Source organism: Ursus arctos, chromosome X (assembly GCF_023065955.2).
Source record: "Ursus arctos isolate Adak ecotype North America chromosome X, UrsArc2.0, whole genome shotgun sequence".
Classification (NCBI taxonomy): Eukaryota; Metazoa; Chordata; class Mammalia; order Carnivora; family Ursidae; genus Ursus; species Ursus arctos.
In genome coordinates this window covers 119540267-119560219 of record NC_079873.1, presented here as the reverse complement: position 1 = coordinate 119560219, position 19953 = coordinate 119540267, and the positions used below count along the sequence as shown (strand labels likewise).

The 19953-nt window shown below is 43.5% G+C and overlaps 1 protein-coding gene across 2 annotated transcripts in view; it reads right to left on the bottom strand.

Moving 5' to 3' along the window:
* Positions 1-19953, bottom strand: part of GPC3 (glypican 3) — a 406719-nt gene that overhangs the window by 27458 nt on the left and 359308 nt on the right. The window lies entirely within an intron of this gene.

Here is a 19953-nt window from a genome sequence, read left to right as displayed (position 1 = left end):
ATGAGACTGAAAAGGCTGAGTGGGTGAAACTGCAGAAGGCATGCAAAAATGAGTGATGCATGAAGACATGAACAAGCTAGAGCAGTTTTTAGATACAGATCAGCTTTTAACCTTAGAGCCACAGTCCTTTCAGATCTGCTGGTCTCTGCTCTTCTTCTGTCTCCAGCCAGGAAGGAAGATTTTAGAGCCAACAATGGGATGCTGGTGTGCGTGCGTGTGTGTGTGTATGTGTGTGTGAGATATTCAGAAACCATGATCCCAGTAGTTCCTGGGAGCTGGGGACAAGAGTTGCCTTTCCTTATAGGACAGTCCACGGCTGTGTACCTTGTTCGTCATCATCACTATTGATGGGAGCTTTCATTGAACTAAAGATACAATTTTAATTACAATAGCCTTGAAACATCATTCCATAAATTCTTCTCCAACCAGAAAACTTCTATATTTTTCTGAGCAAAACTAACATTTGGGAATTAAATGTTGTATTTCAAATCACTCCGTGCTGGGTGGATGTTGGTATCCATTTTATGGTTAAATGTGAGACATATGTGGCCATAAACACCTATCCATGTAGTGTCCCTATAGATACAGACAGTAAGCTCTTAACAGCCATCTCCATATTGCATAATAAGTATTAGCAGATGGAAGTTATTTCTAGATTACATACATTTTGGTTATGCTAGAAACATCATTTGTACAAAAAAGAGAACACTTTTAAAACAGAGGTATTAATGAATATAATATGAAATGGGCTGATGACTCATTCTAGGTTGAACAAAACAATTCCCTTAAAGGCATCCATTCTCCAAACTCCCAGTAGAATTAGGCCCCATTGAGTTGGGAATTACATCTTTTCTCAGCATGAGATTCACTGCCTTTACTAGCTTGATTTACTGAAAGATAATTAGATGCACAGTCTAGGTCCGAGAGCCTGGTCTTTGGAGCCATGACCAAATGCCTAAAGTGATTCACCATTCCATGTTGGTCCTTCGCCATCTTTATATTGCTGCAGCCAGTGTACCCAATTTTATTACTTAGAGACAGGATATTCCATGGCTGGATTTTAAGAGCGTTCATATAAGAACTCAAAAAAATCTCATAAGAAATGGTTCTCCTGTGTTTCAATCTTAAAATTACCTACTGTGAAAGTCTGTGATTTTATTATTGCATAGTTTTATAAACTTATACATATGTGTATGGCATAAGTATGAGAATTTAAAATCATGAAAAGAAATCAAGTTTTTTTCTTTTTGTCTTGAAACCCACATCCTGGTTGATCATAATATTTTTATTTCTTTGATGTTTATTTGCATTACCTTATAAATCTACAAGTGAGAATGGTTTCGCTGACAAAAGGCAATATTGAACACCATTTAAAATAGGAAATTAGTTCCAGAACTTATTTTTTGAGGAATAGCCAGCTCTTAAAAAAAATGGCATAAATGATACCAATGGACAATTAAAGCATCACTTTTGACTTCATCCACCCACTCATACTCAGCCATTGTGCTCTACGCATTTAGACTGGCTACTTTTATCAGGTGTCCTGATAGCCATTTTCTATAGCTGATCTGATTTGGTCATCAAGGAGGCTGAGAACATTAGTCGAATGTAGGTTTCATGCTACTGAGTCCCTACGGCTTTGGTAACAGGCTAACAAACCACCATGTTCAGATATTCAAAATCCCCTTTCTTCTGTCCTGGCTTACATCAGTAGCCTCAGCCTGGAAGGGATAGCAGAAAGACTGAAAGCTACAGACTACTTCGGATAGACCACAAAATGAAAAATCTCCTTGTGGAAAATTAAGTGCTGCCTCTATGCTTCTAAAAGGCAGAAGAACTGAAGTGGAAAGAAGACTTCCTGTAGGTTTGTTTTCTTTTTTTTCTTTCTTTTTTTTTTTTTTTAAAGATTTTATTTATTTATTCGACAGAGATAGAGACAGCCAGCGAGAGAGGGAACACAAGCAGGGGGAGCGGGAGAGGAAGAAGCAGGCTCCCAGTGGAGGAGCCTGATGTGGGGCTCGATCCCATAACACCGGGATCACGCCCTGAGCCAAAGGCAGCCGCTTAACCGCTGTGCCACCCAGGCGCCCCCCTGTAGGTTTGTTTTCAATCCTGAAATCAAATGGTAATTGTGAATCACATGCCCTCTTCAGAAGGACATGGAAGAAGGATTATTGATTGAATCTTGTTTTAAACTATGAAGTTGAAGCTGAGAAAGTACTTTACATCTCCATATCAACCCTGCAGATAAAATGGACCAGTTCACCACAGAATATACGATATTTTTAAGTGTATATGGGACATTCTCCAGTACAGACTATATACTAGGTCATAAAATAAGCCTTGATAAATTTTAAAAGGATGGAATTCATGCAAAGTATGTTTGCCAATCACAATGGAGTGAAATTAGGAATCAATAGCAGAAAGTTATTTGGGAAATTCACCAATATTTTGAAGTTACACAACACAATCCTAATAAACCTGGATCAAAGAAGAAATCACAAGGAAAATTAGAAACTACTTTGAGATAAATGAAAATGAAGATACAACATACTGAAACTTATGGCATTCAGGGACAGTAGTGCTTAGAGGGGAATTTATGGCCATAATCACCTACATGAAACAAGAAAAAATATTTCAAATCAATAACTGAGTCTTCCACTTTAACACATGGGAAAAGGAAGAGCAAATTAAACTCAAAGCAACCTGAAGGAAGGAAATAATGAAGATTAGAGGTAAAATGAATGAAACAGGGAACAGGAAAACAATAAAAACAGGAAAATCAATAAAACCAAAAGTTGTTTCTTTTAAAAGTACAACAAAACTGAACAACATTTAGCTAGATTGAATAAGGAGAACATAGAGAAGACCCAAATTACTAAAATCAGGAATGAATAAAGGACATTACAACTGACCTTACAGAAATAATTTTTTAAAGGATTATAAAGGGAATATTATGAAAAACTGTAAATCAACAAATTAGATGACCTAGATGAAATGGATAAATTCATAGAAATACACAAACCATCAAAACTGACTTAAGAAGAAATAGAAAATCTGAATAGACAAAGCCCAGGTCTGGATGGCTTCATTCTCCCAAATGTTGAGATAAGAATTAACAGCAATCGGGGCGTCTGGGTGGCACAGCGGTTAAGCGTCTGCCTTCGGCTCAGGGCGTGATCCCGGCGTTATGGGATCGAGCCCCACATCAGGCTCCTCTGCTATGAGCCTGCTTCTTCCTCTCCCACTCCCCCTGCTTGTGTTCCCTCTCTCGCTGGCTGTCTCTATCTCTGTCGAATAAATAAATAAAATCTTAAAAAAAAATTAACAGCAATCGTTAACAACTCTTTCAAAAACTAGAAAAAAAATACACTACAGACCAATATCCCTTATAAATATGAGTGTAAAAGTTATCAACAAAATAGAAGCAAAACAAATCCAGCAACATGTATAAAGTACTGTATACCAGGACTAAGTGGAATTTATCCCAGGAATACAAGGTTGGTTTACCTTACAAAATGCAAACAATATAAAATACCATGTTAATAGAATAAACAAAAACCCATATGATTATTTCAATACATACAGAAAAAGCATTTGACCAAATTCAACATCATTTCATGATAAAAACACTTCATGATCTAGAAATAGAGGGGAACTTGCTCAAACTGGTAAAGGGTATCCACAACAAACCCAGAGCAAATATCATACTTAAAGGTGAATGCACGAAAGCTTTCCCTATAAGATCAGAAAAAAGAAGGATGCCAGCTCTTGCCTCTTCTATTCAACATTGAGCTAGAAGTTATAGCCAGTGCAATCAGGCCAGAAAAATAAAAGGCATCTAGATTGAAAAGGAAGAAGTGAAATTGTCTTTATTTATAGACAACATAATTGAGTGTGAATAAAATTATGAGGCAATCATTAAAAACCTATTAGAACTAATAAATGAATTCAACAAGGAAGCAGAAATACAAAAATCAATTGTATTTCTTTTTTAAAAAAGATTTTACTTATTTATTTGACAGAGAGAGAGTGAGAGAGCACAAGCAGAGGGAGCAGCAGGGAGAGGGAGAAGAAGAAGGAGAAGCAGGCTCCCCATTGATCAGGGAGCCTGGTGTGGGGCTCAATCCCAAGACCCCAGGATTATGACCTGAGTGGAAGGCAGACGCTTAACCGACTGAGCCACCCAGGCACCCATCAATTGTATTTCTATATAAGAACTTACAAAGAACAATCTGAAAATTAAATTAGGAAAACAATTTCTTCTATAATAATATCAAAAAGAATAAAATACATAATATAAATTTAATAAGATAATTACAAAACCTATGCTCTGAATACCACAAAACTTGTTCAAAGAAATTAAAGAAGACCTAAATCAATGGAAACCCACCCTATTGGACTGGAAGGCTTAATATTGTTAAGATGTTGACACCCCCAAATTGAACTACAATTTGCAGGAATTGACAAGCTGATCTTAAAATTCATGTGGAAATTCAAAGGACCCATAATAGTCAAAGCAGTCTTGAAGAAGGAGAACAAAGTTGGAGGCCTCACACTTCCCCATTTAAAAACTTACTACATACCTACGTAATCAAGACAGTGTGGAAATGGCATAAGTATATAAAAATAGAATAGAATCGTGAGTCTAGAAATAAACTTTCACATTTGCAATCAATTGATTTTTGACAAGGTACAAAGACCATCCAATAGAGAAAAAATAGTCTTTTCAACAAATGGTGGTGGCATAACTGGGGAATGCAAAAAATGAATCTGGACCCCTACCTCACACCATATGCAAAAATTAACTAAAATGGATCAAAGATGTAAATATAAGAACCAAAACTATAGAACTCCTAGAATAAGACATAGATATAAATCTTCCTGACCTTGGATTAGGCAATGGTTTCTTAGATATGATACAAAAAGTATAAATAACAAAAGAAAAATCGATAAACTGGACATTATGAAAATTAAAACCTTTTGTGCTTCAAAGGCTACCCACCAAGAAAGTGAAAAGCCAACTCATGAGCAGGAGAATACATTTGCAAGTCATACATCTGATAAAGGTCTTGTATCCAGAATATTAAAAAAACACTTAAAACAGTGAAAAGAAAAAGAACTCGATTAAAGATGGCAAAGCAACCAAACAGACAGTTCTCCAAAGAAATATACAAATGGCCAATAAACACATGAAAAGATGCTCAACATCATTTGTTAACAGGGAACTGCAAATCCAAACCACAAGGTAGAAACCATGTCACACCTGCTAGGTCAGCTGTATTCAGAAAAGTCAGGTAATGACAAATGTTGAAGAGGATGTGGATGTGGACAAACTGGAACACTCACTGCTGGTGATAATGTAAAATACAGTAGCCACTTTGAAGAAAAAAAAGTCTAGTAGTTCTCAAACTATTAAATACAGTTACCTTGGGGCCCAGCAATTCCACTCCTAGTTACATATCCAAGAGCGATGAAAACATGTCTGCACAAAATCTTATTCAAGCAGCATTATCTACAGTAGGACCACATATGATTCCATTTATACGAAATTTCAAGAATAGGCAAATCCATAGAGACAGAAAGTAGATTAGTGTTTACCTAGAGTCAGGGGGTGGTGAGGGGTGGGGAGTAATGGCAACAGAATATGGTTTTCTTTTTAAAGTGCTGAACATGTTCTGGAATTGATTGTGGTGATAGTTGCACAATTCTGTGACTATACTAAAACCCATGGAAGTCTACATTTAAAACGGTTGAAATGGATAGTTAATGTGAATTATATTTTAATAAAGCTGTTACTAAATGAAAGGACCAGTTCATCAGCTCATATTTAAAATGAGATTCCAGGAGCACCTGGCTGGCTTAGTCGGAAGAGCGTGCAACTCTTGATCTTGGGGTCATGAGTTTGAGCCCCACTATGGGTGTAGAGATTACTAAAAAAATATATAATTAATTAATTAATTAAAATAAATAAAATGAGATTCCATAGAGACCTGTATTAATAAAAGCAACATTCTTTATGCAGAGGAAATTATCAATTCTCATTGGCCACATATTACGAACCAAAGATAACCACTGGTTCAAGTTGGTTAGACCTGTTGGTCATTTCTTACTAGACTTCTCCATGAACAAATTTATATTTTTTAGCTAAGGTTGTAGATTTTCTAAAATCGACCTCTTCTTTATGGAACATCTCCAATCTTTGGCTTGCCAGCAAAGCTGACTGTAAGTTTTGTATGTCTTGGCCCAAGGAAAAGAGATTATACTAGACCAGATCCCTTCTATGTCTTTGCAAAAGTCCAGGATGATCAAATTAATTTAGTCATATCACCCCACGCACTCCATTTGCATTCTTATCTCTATCTTCTTTGTGGGGAGAACCGAGACTAATGAGGCTCAAGGGTTGGCCAGTGGAGCACAGTATGGTTAGAACGACCAGTTTCAGGCCCTTAGTGCTGAATGCTGGTCATTACCCTTTTGTTGACCTCAGCACTGGCTGAAACAGTGCCTGTGGGCCGCTGTGGGTGCCAAATGAAAGGCTTCCATGGTGCAGGTAAGAGGACCATGAGGTAGAAAGGGAGGCGTCACAGCAGAGTCTAGTATTGATGTAGTTTCCTGGCTTTTGGAACCAAAAAGGCACGGGTTTGACTCTTGGCTCAACCATGTATTGGTCGTGTGACTTTGAGACATTTACTTAATCTCTCTGAGCTTCATTTTTCCCATCTATAAGATGGGAGTTATAGTATTACTGACCTTTCCAAGGGTGTTGGGGAGATGAATGTGTTAATACTCACTTAGGCCAATGTCAGCATGGAGAGACCAGTGGTAAGTGTTGTTCTGTTTCTGACTGCTACTATTATCACTGTTACTACTACTGCTAGAATAAGATACACTCCCACATTCATTAGGAATCTCTGTAACATGCAGTTCTTGAACATACCAAAGACCTATAAGAAGCCGGGCTCGCTCGCAAGCACACAATTTAAAATTTAGAGTTGGTCTGCAGGGATAATGAATAATTCTAAATGTATTATTTTAGCTGGGGCACTGGGCCCAAGAACAGTGCATGGGGCCTTTACCCTGGCTGCCTGCTCAGTCTCCCAGAACCAAGATTATGCAGGTTTCCAAAGCTACCTTCAGGATAAGCTGTCCAAACCAACTGCCGCCCCAGCAAATGATAGCCTAGGATGTACTTAGGCCAGATGGTCACGGAGCGCAAGAATGTGCTGTGTGTGGATCAATAATTACAGCTCTCAAGTGGAGCAGAGGAGTGAATTACTTGAACACCATGTGCTCTTCAGTCCCTCCTTTTTGGGCCCAGGCTCAGGCCCCCAGAGGAACTATAATTCATGAGAAAGATACGGGGAATGTATATGTCTATGTAGAGAGGGAGGAAAGGGGCGCATGACTGACTCAGTCAGTAGAGCACGCGACTCTTGATCTCGGGGTCATGAGTTTGAGCCCCACGTTGGGTGGGGAGCTTACATTAAAAATAAAAAGATTAAAGAGAGAGAGAGAGAGAGAGAAATGGAGAAAAGAGAAAATTCTCCTGGTAGTTCAAAATAGTTCAACTCCACTGGGCTGAGCACTGCTCTTTCAGCCCCTTCCTATGCCACCTCACCCCCAGAAGGCCAGACAGGCTCTGAACTATCTTTGCTGAGGTTATTCTGATTCTGAGCATCAGCTCCGTGGAAAAAGTTAATGGTCATCAACAAATGTTGATCAGCTGTAAGTGTTGGCCCATGAAACAAGGTGGTTACAGAAGTGGGCTTTGTTATCAGAAAGATCTGGACTCCTATTCGAGCTCTGACTATCCGTTGACCTTGGGAAAATTACCTAACCCTCTGAGTCTCAGTTTTCTCTTCTATAAGAGCTGACATTAAAGCTGACCTTGCAGGGTTGTAAGAAGGATTTAATCAGACGATGAATTTGAAAGTTATTTGTAAATCGCCATCTGCTCGTTGGTTGTTGTTGTTACATACAGAAAAGTGGACATAAGGGTTTGGGGAAAGAAGGAGAATCATGGAAGGCTGAGGTCATCAAGAGTGACCTTTGTAGAGGAGGTGGGTCTTGAAGTATCGGGAGGCGTTAGGGCAGGAGAATGGAGGGCACTGCCAGCAGGTGTAAAGGTCTGAGCAAAAGTAAAGAGGTGGTAATGAGACTGACATGTTCAGGCGAAAGATGCACATTTGTAGCTCATTTATAGCTATAAAAAATTCCAGAGGACACTGTGGGATCATTAGCAAATCCACAGTCTCATGGTCTGAGTTCAGAGTTAATAGGCAGCATGGCCCGGGGGGTCTGAAATCCCGGGCAGCAGAGTCCTCACTGCACCTTGACCCCAGTGCTGAGTTGCATGTTCTGGCTGCAGGGCATGGACATTTGTAACCTCCTGGCTAAGGTGCCTGAGCCCTGGGAGTGCTTGCCGCTGTGACACTGACGTGGCCCACATAGCGAGAGAAGCCATAAAGCTAACAAGAAAGTAAGAACACATCTATTAGCCACTGAAACAGCTTGCTCCTTAAAGCAACTAGATTCCTGACGGGAACGCTCCAACAGGGGGTGAGGAAGTGCTTTGGAAAGTACAAAGTTATTAAATGGAGCAAATCTATACATTTATGCACACACACATACGTACATAGTGTAATTGCTGAAATAAGAAAAGATTTATCACTGGAAAAAAACCAGCACAATTTAATGTGATGTGTTGTCTTAAAATTCAATACTCCTCTAACCTTGCCCTTTTAATTTGACAAATGCTAGATGTGTTTTATGTTTGAAAATTCATTTGGAAACCACTGAGGTCATCATTTGGGTAGGCTTGTTTTAATTCATATTTCTACTGATGTTTGCCCTTGTGAGCAGAACAGACATGGTGAAGGCAGGATGGATTTATACACATTGTGGTGGGCCTCTTCCAAGAATAATAAATCCTTTGGTTTCCAAAACATTTAAGATGAACTGATAAACCCTAGCCTGGGTGCCTGGTGACCTGGCTGGCTCTATCCATATTCATTCAAATGACTCAGTGATGTGTTTTCAGCTTTTCCTGCCCTCATGGTGTCCCTCAGTGCCCTTGATTTTGTTAGTTCTTCAATATTTTACATCTCTCTGTGCTGTTTCTTTAGCTGCAAAACAGATAATAATAATGGTACCCACCGCACAGGGTTGTTGGGAAGGTAAAATTAATTGCTTCATGTCAAATGCTTAAAACAGTGCCTGGCACATAGTAAACACTCAAAAAGTGAGCTATTATTATCATGCCAAACCCATCATGCTCTCTCTCTGAATGGCATTAGCATCTGCCCATTTGCCCAAGGTGGAAACACGGACCTTGTCCTTGACTACTCTCGCTCCCTCATCCCGCCCCCTCTGAACATCAGGCTCTGTTGATTCTTCTTCTTAAAGATTTCTTCTTCGTGAAGATTTCCAAAATGCAATTCTGACCAAGTAATAATTCTCCCATAACTTGCACTCTCTCATACTCCCAACTTACACACACACACACACACACACGCACACACACGCACACGTGCACGCACAGCCAACCAGAGGGCTGCCTTCCATCTCTTGGTGGTGTCCCCTGCAGTGCTATGTTGAGAAGGATTATGGGGTCACATCTGGCCCCAGTGCGGTGGGGTGCTGTGATTAATTATTAACGTCTGCCATAGGAGGGGTGGTGGCTGGGGAGGCTGATGAGCTCTATGTTGTGAATTTATAGACCCTGCTACAGGATCAAGGCCAAGCTCCTTAAGAGGGCATAGAAGGCTCTCATGATCTGACCTCTCGCGAATCGTCCAGGCTTACCTCTTGCCTCTTGCTGCTCTAGCCACACCAAACTGCATATTGTTCCCAGAACCACCATGTTCGTTCTCACCTCCCTGTCTTATACTACCCTCCCAGCATGCAATGCTCTCTCCTTTTCGCCTGACTCCTACACACTGTTGAAGACTCAGCTCAGTGTTTCACCACCCCAGGCTGGGTTTGAAGGTTTTCCTTGGTGTTTCCAAAACTCCCCGTGCACACTGCAATCGGTGCTTTAAGCATATCACATTATAATTATCTAGTTAGGTGTCTGTCCTCCCCGCCTCCTGTCACCACTCCCAAGCAGCCTAGGAGCATATGTGGGCAGGTACCGTGCTAGTTGGTTTTTGTACGGCCAGAGTCATGCAACCAAAACTTACTGAGCACCAGTTCCGTGCCAGGCGCCGGGAACCGCCTGGCTTCAAACCAATAAATATGCTAGAATGGGTATTAACAGTGCTCTGTCTAGGGCAAGACTTCACGGAGAAGGACGCGACATCTGAGCTGAGTTTTAAAGGGAGAGAAAGGGAAACCATTACGGGCTAATGTGCAGAGTATTAACAGCCACCTTTTATTGGAACCCACTAAGGGGCAGGCCCTGGGCTGAGTGCTTTTTGGATATCACAAAGACAGGAATTTATAAAGGCCCAGGCAGGCCTTAAAGAGCAGCACGGCAAGTTCAGGAACAGTGGGAATTTCAAGGTTGTTGGAACACAGGATGGGGCAGGGGTTAGTGGGAGCCAAGGTGGGAGAAATAAGCCGGGGCCAGAATCAGAAAGGCTGGGCTGACGGATTTGGCTTCACCGCCCCTCCTTCATGCCCGGAATCCAGGGACAGCCAGGAGAATGCCCGTCGGACTGCAAGCTGGCTAGGAGTCAGTGGGAAGGCCACAAGCTCTCTTTGAAGGAAGGCAGTCTAGTTTTCATTCCTTAAGCCAAACCTGGTTCTAAATCCCTTTGACGGGCTGAAAGTACTGGTTTAGGCTAACGTGTGACTTGGGTATTCAGGTTCAGGGCACCCTAGAACTGAAATGCACATGCTTTCCACGGATGCGGTCCAAATCGTTACCGCTGACCCAAACACATCACCTTCCCTGCCCTACCATGCCATACAAACTGGTGTATGGGGAGAAGGAAAGCTAGAACAGAAAAAAAAAAAAAAAAGAACTAAACTAAATGGAGAGAGAAATTCATGGTCCCATGCTCCAAAAAGCCTGAGTCAGAAAGATATTAGTGCAGAAAGGCGTGATCTCTGGATGTTGACTAGAAATGAGGAAGACGTGATGAGCCCACAGACACAAAGTCCCCGTGTTCCTTGTCCTGACGGACTTAGCCTTCCAGGACTGCGTGTCACAGACAGATTCCGAAACCTGCAGAGGCCGAGCACAGACGCTCCTACACACCCCTGCATCCTGGTAGAGACACCCTCTGAGTCCCCAATCCGACCACCTTTGCGGAGAACCTCATTCCTCAGACCTCTAGCAATTGGTGCTGTATGGGCGTATGAGTAATATGTGGCCTCCTGGCACAAACAAGAAAGAAATGTTGGAAAGGAGAGTGGGGGTGTGTTCCAAATTTAGCTTTCCTTCCAACCTCTGCCCATATGGTCGGTGGTTAAAAAAGTGATTACCAAGCCAACAAAATGTAACCCGATATTAGGAGTTCTGCTCCGGGCAACCACGGCTAATGGCAGCACACGGTATTCATTGGTCATAATGCCGTCTGATACGGGGAGACTGGCCTCTGAAAGTGGTCCTCGCCTCAGTGCCCCATGAGCTGGCCTACGAGACGCCCACCTTGTGGGATGGGACTGATGAGACTGCCAGCAGTGAAGCAGAGAGATTGCAGTGAGAGCCCATAGACCTCAACAGGGAATAAGGGGTTTTGAGGGGAAAAAAGAAAAAGTTTATGGCTCTGGTTAACAGTTTCCAAGTTAGGAAGTTTCCAAGTCTCGGATTCCAAAGGAATCCTAGATTTCAGAGTAACTGAAAATGAGGGGCTCTTGCATTGCCTAGCATAACTTCGGAAGAGAGAAACTTTCCCTCACTTGTGGTGGAAAAAGCTATTGAGTTAAGCCTAGAACCTTTAAAGATGAAGGAAGGAAAACAAATCTTCCGAAGTACCCCTTCACCCCATGGTACACTGGTAACTGTTTAACGAATGGCTCTAAAAAAAAAAAAAGAAAAAGAAAAAGAAAAAAAGCATGCGTGTTAGCTCATTTTAACTGTTGATGGAATAAAGGAGGCAGAACACACAATTTCCAAATAATAAAAAATATACAATACGCTTTATTATAAATTCCGTAGAGCCGGTTGATTCTCACGGAATCCTTTCATTGATTTTTGCCAGGCTCTTACGTCGGTAGCCAAACCAGGGTTGTGACTGAGAAGCAAGTGTGGTTCCTGCAAGAACAGTGGCTGATATATTGGTTTACATTAAGGAACAAAAAGAAAATAATGAAGATATGTGTTGGACTCTCATTCCTTCATCAGCGATGGTAGTGACTTCTCTGCTAAATCGGATAACAGTTTTCAAATACTGAGGAACAGGCCCTCAAAGCTCTGTGCTCCTCGCAACGTAATGGCTACAGAGCCAACACGATTTAAAGTTTAATCCACACTGCTAACGTTTTCCTATCACTTTCTTAAGTTAGAGTCTAGACGATCAACAAAACAAGACATCAAGCCCTGGTTTGTAGTTTCTGCTGCTTTCTGTGGTGTAAATATTTCCATCCTGGTCAATATCAAGCTAGTTGACGGAGGTCTAGCAGCGCACCGCTGCCCTCACCCCCATTTCAACTGCTGCTTTGGCGTCTGTTTCACCATTGGCTCCTACAGGAAGGGGGAGACAAGGCAGAGACACCGACAGCAGGCTACTCCTCCCTACTCAGAGGGGGGTCTGCTGCTCTGCTATTTTTTGCCAATCTGTGAGGAGACAAGCACAGAAATTGGAAGTAAGCACTTGGCAATTTTTATAGCAATTTGACAGAGAGATTTTTTAGGTCTGTTGAGTCTCCTAGTTTAAAACTGTGGCTTATATTTTGTAGGCCTTTTTGTGATTTCCTTTTTGTAGCAATTCATTTTTATTATATTTTACAAAACTATTGGTCCATGACAGATTCAGGAGGAGCAAACCCCCTGCCTCCTAGTCCTTCCCCACAGATAACTTGAGATGCACTGGTCTATTCTGTGAGGCCAGGGTCAGAAGGAGAGAGTGATGCGGGAGATGGGTGTAGATGGGACAACCTTGATATTGACCATTCTGCCATTAGGGCTAACCTCGTAGCTGGAGGAGGGGCTGTAACCCGGTTGACTTTTCTAACACAGGGACAGGGAGGCCACAAGCCTGCAAATAATTGGGGAGAGGTGAGAACAGGAGTTCTAGAGGCTATGAGTGACAGACACGATGTTGAAACGAATTGCTCCCTGAAAAAAATCTCTTGTCATTCCAAGGATCCATTTGTTCAGGAAAAAAGTTGCAGAAAATCATAATTGGTGACATGTGCTCAAATACAACGAGAGAGAATAACTTCTCCATTTCTCTTTCCTCCCCCCAGCCAGAAAAATCGCCTCATTGGATTGTTCTACCATCTTGGTTCTCTTTCGCTCTCTTGGTATGATTGAATCATCATAAAACCATAGCATCTAGAGCTATTCAGGACCATGGAAGTCAAGAGCCCATGACGTAGGTATCTGCTCCCTTTCTGACATCCCACCCCACCCTCACCCAGCTATCTTTCTGGTAGATGGTTAGTTAATCTCTAGTCAAATATCTCCAGAGCCAGGGAGCTGATTGTTCCCTAGAGCAATCCATGTCACTGAGAAACAGCTCGAAGGGTTAGAAAGTTCAGTCTTTTCTCAGTCAAAACAGATCTCCTTGTAAATTCCACGTATTCATTCCAGATCACCCTCATCTTCCACACGCGAGACCTCAAAATATTAGAAGACCACATTCACACTCCCTAATTCTTTTCATCACTACTTCCTCTCGCTCCCCTTCCACTAAGCCTGTTTGCAGATTCTTCACCGTCCTGCTCACGCCCCTCAAGGGGTACGCTAGACCACAGACGTCCGTCTCACACAGCCCGTCCTGCCCGCCTCGCAGGAGCCCCGCCTCCTGTCCTGACCGGAACAGGGAGCGCCCAGCTCTCTGCTCACAGTGTCAGCTGCTAGAAGTCAAAGGCTACTTTGAGGAGGCTAATTAAAGAAGCAGTGAGGTTAAAACCTGCCAAATATGAGGCAAAAGGAAGCAAATGCTGAGACGTAAACACAGCATATGGATCAATGAAATATTTATTGAACATCTACTAAGTGACAATTACAAGGCAAGGCAGGGGAAGGGAGCAGAGGTAGGTGACTGAGAGCTGGTAAGCCTATATATACGATGAACAAGACTTGCTTTCTGCTCTCTGAAGAGCTCATCGTTAGTCAAGGACATGACTTTGTTCTGAAGCCCATCCTGAAATTGCTAATGAGACTGCTCCCAGCTCTGGCCATAGACTCCTCTCTGGCACCAGAATTTACAGAACAGCCTCTGCTGATTTTTATTTATTCAGTAATTATATTACTGCTTAAGTTCATCAACGAGCTACAAATTAAGAGATTCTGTCTGCACTGGTCTCCCAGTCTCACCTTAAAGGCTTATTTACCCTCACCCATCCCATTAGGATTGTTTAAAAAAAAATCAAAAGGCAATTTTTAAAATTCAGTAAGTATATTTAGAAATGTTAAGAACTGTAAGTGCCATGGATCATTAAACATCTCTTAGCCAGGTGTGTACGTAGGCAGGCACTATAACAAGTTTTCCTTTCAAAACAACTAACCATACAGGGGGAAAAAAACAAAACAAAACTAACCAAACAAAAACTTGCCAGTAACTTTATTCCTACCAAAGCAAATTAGACATCTCCTTGCACTTGCCACAGGCAAATGACGGGGAGAAAAAGATAATTGGCTACACCTTCTTGCCGTATTATAACCAAAGTTAAAGCACAGCATGGTGTGAATTGGAAAGAGACTTGGGGGCGTGTGTGCACATGTGTGCAGATGTACGTGCCTGTGTGGGGAGTTTCAGGGGTTTCGTGGAAGGTCAGCGATCGCAAAGCATCTGGTGGCTCTGAGTCCCTCCTCCCGTTAGAGCAGGACCTCAGCCTGGCTTCATATCTGATCTCCACGTGCAGCCCCCGGGACTGGCGGCCCCTGACCCCTTCGCTTGCTGTCTTGGCTCACGATTCCTCAGCGTACCGGGCTCCTCCGGGTTGGGCTCATGCAAGAGACCATCGTTCAGGGCCACTACACAGGTTTCATTAGACCTCACATCTCTTTCTCTTTCTGAGATGGTATTTCTTCTTGCAGGGGGGCACTTCCCAGTTGATGGCATACAGCCCTGCTTTCCCAGATCCCTTGTGGATGGTATCTTGCAGGGCTGGCTTCAGCTGAGCTAGAGGCTTTGGGCTTGCCACCTTCCTGCTGGTTCCTCCTCCAGTTTTCTACCAGCGAAGTGTTGCATCTCTCCCTCGCATTCCCTTCCATCATACTAGATGACCACAATTTAGTCGAGGCTGTCACTAGATTGGCCAACATGGCTTCATCCAGAGAAAATCAATTGTACCATTTAGGCAGATTCGTATATTCAACGGTTTCCTTTTAATCTGAAACTGAGCATAAACTGTAATACAATGGCCGCAAATTGTTCACACCCCCCTAAGGCTCCCCAAATTCTTAGAGTTCCATGTAAGGCCCACCAGCCTTATCGCAGCGTGACCCTTGATAAAAGCCTCCTAGCCTAATGGCTCAGGCAGGGAAGTTTCCCGGGGCAGTAGGCCTAGAAAAGTGAACCCCTCCTGCACATCTCCTCACGAATAATAAGAAACACACTCTTTAAAGCATCTCGTTATGGTAATTTATGGAAAGTTTTTATACCTTCCCTTACTCTCATGAATCACCAGTTTACCTGTACTAAATCCCTAGGCCACACTAAAGCATGGAGAAGGGCCTTTTCTGGGTATAGGTACTGAACAGGCAGGTAATATTCCTCACTGATATTAAAGCTCACATCAAAATCTGTCTTTGGGAGCCATGGAAACGGCCCAGAGCTCTGGGGTTAGATGAGACTGGCTGTCTCGTCATCTGTGAGCAAGAACCACCTGGTCTGTATCAGCGTGAAGTGCTATTATAGTGAGCTCTGCTTCCTTCGGCTTCCCTGTGGTGTTTGTTCTCGAAAAGATCAAGGCACGAAAGCAGATTGCTTAGAGCTAAGAGCAAGATAGAATGGAAAAAAAAAATCACAGGCCCTTTCTTGACCTTCCCCAACTCGCGTCTGCCCTTGCCCTCACCGCCCCACTCACACCAAAGGAAACAAAACATAACTAGCTGTGATTCTTGCAAGGTGTAGGTGACTACCACTGTTGTGACGGTGGTTATTTGCACAACTCAGCAGACATGTTTGTCATTGTTGAAATGCCTTCTCACTGGGCTAGAAACAAGTTAATGAGTAACTGAAAACGCCATCTTGGGGAGGGAGAAGAAGGAGCATATTATAAGGAAAATTGCTGTGGCCAGAACACTGGGGACTTAATTTTTCTAATTTTAGCTACAGGCTTTTGGCAACTAAAACTTATAACCCGATGGTACTAAACAATATTAATAATATTACCCTAAATGAGAAACTGCTTTACAGTTTATAAAGTCCTTTTATGCCCTTTGTCACCTGTGTTTCATTTGACAACTTTTGAAGTGGGCAAGGAAACATTTTTTTAAAGATGTATTTATTTATTTGAGAGGGAGAGAGCACATGAGTTGGGGGGAGGGGCAGAGGGAGACGGGGAGAGAGAATCTCAAGCAGATTCCCTGCTGCTCACAGAGCCCAATGCAGGGCTCGATCCCAGGACCCCGAGATCATGACCTGAGCCAAAACCAAGAGTCGGACGCTCACCAACTGAGCCACCCTGGTGTCCCTGCAGGTCAGGAAATATTTCATCATTATCTTACAAAGGAGGAAACTGAGTCTCAGAGGAGCTGAGTGACTTTGTCCAGGGTCACAAGACTGGCAAGTGGCAGAGACTGAACTGAGACTGTGTTTGACTCTGTAGATGAAATGCCCTTCCTTCCCAGAATGTCCCAAGTGTCAGCAGCCTGAAGGGAGTAGGGTATCGCATGTATCCATCAGCTGGGGTCCACCTCACAGCGAATGACATGATGTCCCCTTACACTGGGGTCACATGTTTGAGGGATTGATATCCCAAGAAAGGAGGGGGGGGGAGTCACTACAAGTTGCTGCCTGAGAATTCCGGCAAAGTGTGCAGAGGAAGTAGGACTATCAAACTATAGGATACATTTTGGGAAAACTGCCATAATTTATTCCTGGACTTATGACCAATAGGGTGGTATAAATAGATATATATCTGTGTCCATATGTATTTTGATCTCTGAACAGGACTCAACAACTTTCCCATAAAAAAAAAACCCCAGGACATTTCATTCCTCTACAAACTTTTCTACTTATTCTTTGGCAAGCCATGTGATTTGGTCTAAAACGTTACACTCTTGCAGATGTCACCCATGAGAAAAGGCCCATTATACGGTTCCTCCATTGGTTTTATCCTTCTCACCAGCCAAACCAAGCCATTAATGAATTTATTCATACAATGTGACTGCCGGCCCGCATTACGAACGTCTGACTCGACAACTCAGAAGAGGTAAGCTATTGAAGAGCCCTTCACCTCCTCCACGCGCACAGGCTTGCTACAAGTCAGAATATAAGGTTGCCCTCGATGCACTTAAAAAGATGAATGAAGGGGCGCCTGGGTGGCACAGCGGTTGAGCGTCTGCCTTCGGCTCAGGGCGTGATCCCGGCGTTCTGGGATCGAGCCCCACATCAGGCTCCTCTGCTGGGAGCCTGCTTCTTCCTCTCCCACTCCCCCTGCTTGTGTTCCCTCTCTCACTGACTGTCTCTATCTCTGTCGAATAAATAAATAAAATCTTTAAAAAAAAAAAAAAAGATGAATGAAAATCATTGGCCTAAAAACATTTCCTAAATGCTGTTTTTTTGTTTTGTTTTAGTTGTTCTTTTGCCTCCAGATTGTAAAGTAACAGCAAGGAGGAAATCTTGAGCGTAGAGACTCATGGGGCCCACAGCTGTGCGTCTTCATGGCTTGGCTCCAGCACCGCTGGGAGGAGGTGACTGGTGGGGCAGAGTGGACAGCTGCTTCCCCTCACAACGCCTGGATGCGACAGCGCCAAATGGCCAAAGGGACCTGCCTGGGCCTGGACTTCACCTTCACCCTGACCCCCAGCCCAGGAACAAGTGGCAGGTTTTCTCTTTTCAGTCCCCACACTGACATGGTGAAACTGAAAGTTTCTTGAGGGTGAACACTTGCACAAGAAACATCTGTTTAAATGGGTAAGAAACATCCATTTGGTTTTAATACTGGTTCAAGTTCTGAGCCTAAGACGTGTTTCGTGAAGCCTCGTCCTCAGCTCACCACCGTCCTCAGGCTCGAGCCACCCTACACCCGAGTAGCCACCAGGAATGTGTTTATCTTCTCTGGCCTGTTTCCACTTCTCTCATCCCAAGAACGAGGCTTCCACGGCATCCGTGATCACTTGCCCCTGTCTTTGACCCAGCCTGAGTCAACATTATCTTCTTTTTCTGACTTTGGCTGATAAAGACATTAGGCTCACCAGAATGTTCTGGCTGTACCCATGGAATAGTGCAAGCCGGAACAAGCACAAGCCAAGGGTGGAAGGGGGTGGAAGAGATCTCTGAGATGGGTGTTTCTTGCTGGGTTGCTTTGTGAGCGTGTTTCAATTGTTTCCAAGAGCAGGTGTGTGTGTGTGTGTGTGTGTGTGTGTGTGTGTGTGTGTGTGTAGGTGGCGCGCACGCATGCACCTACGTGAGTACATGCGCATGTGCATGTGGTTCACTGTGTGGGTGAGAGTGGGGACTTGGCGGAGAGGGGGCAGATGCTTAAGATGCTTAGTCATCATGTCTTGGCTAGGGCCACCTGGCCAGAGCTTGCAAAGCTTCTCAGGAGTCAGCCCGAGCCAAAGTGCTGGCAGCAGCCAGCTTCCCAACCAGCTTACAATAAGGGCTTTGACAAGGCCGGTAACTGGGAACAGCGCTGATGCAGCCCAGCAACAAGACAGTTCGTTGCACCGGCTCCATCGCGGATGGTCTGTCTTTGGAAGGGAGGCTGAACATGGTGCTCAGTGCAAAAGCATTTTCTAACTCCTGGGCTCACGTCTATCTTTGCAGGAATTATGTGCCGAGCTAGGGATGCTGAGAAAGCCAAAGAGCTTCCAGAGATGGGAGATTCATAGTAACAGTCTCCCGGGTGTTATAAATATCCGCAGAGCTAAGCTCAACAGGTTGCAAAGCACTTCCACACTCATCATCACCTTTGATTTCCACATCTCGTGGAGGTGGGCGAGGAGGCGTATTCCTACTTTCTAGCTGGACGAACGGGCTCAGAGGACTACATAACCTGCGCAAGGTCCCGCTGTGCGGAAACGTGCTACAACCGGCACCCATGTTTCCTAATCTCTCATGTGGGTGACTGGGCCTCGGGCCTCTTTTCTACGTCCCGAAACACTTAGCTCCCTGGGGGCCAGCTTGGTGGCTTCTTAGACGCCTCACGTATGAACCCTAAATGCCACACGTGCTCGATGAGAAGGCGGGAAGGGCTGCAAACAGATCGCCCGGGGCTCCTGTTCACATGACCTGTGATTCGGTCGTTCTTGAGCCTGAGAGCCCACGTTCCTAACACACTCCCGGAGTATACAGATGTTGCTGGGCCACGGAGCCTACCTGGAGCAGCAAGGGGTACTGGGGATACTGCTGAGTGTTGGTTACCCGGTTTTAATTGCCTTTTATGGGTCTTAAGCCAAAAACCTAAGAAAACAAGCTCATTCTAAGCTGCATGTGCAGGCTCTTTGAGCTCCCAGAGGTCAGCAGTGGCAGCAACGGAGCCGTTGTTTTAAGAGTAGATAGCATTTTTTGAGTGCTTACTAGGTGCCAGGCACCGAGCCAAATGCTTTGCGTGGATGATTTGATGATGATGATGATGTTACTGAATTGCCAGTCTTACATAACCGAAAAAAATGAAGTAAGCGAGCAGGGGACCTAAGAGGTCAGAAGAAAACTCTGAGGA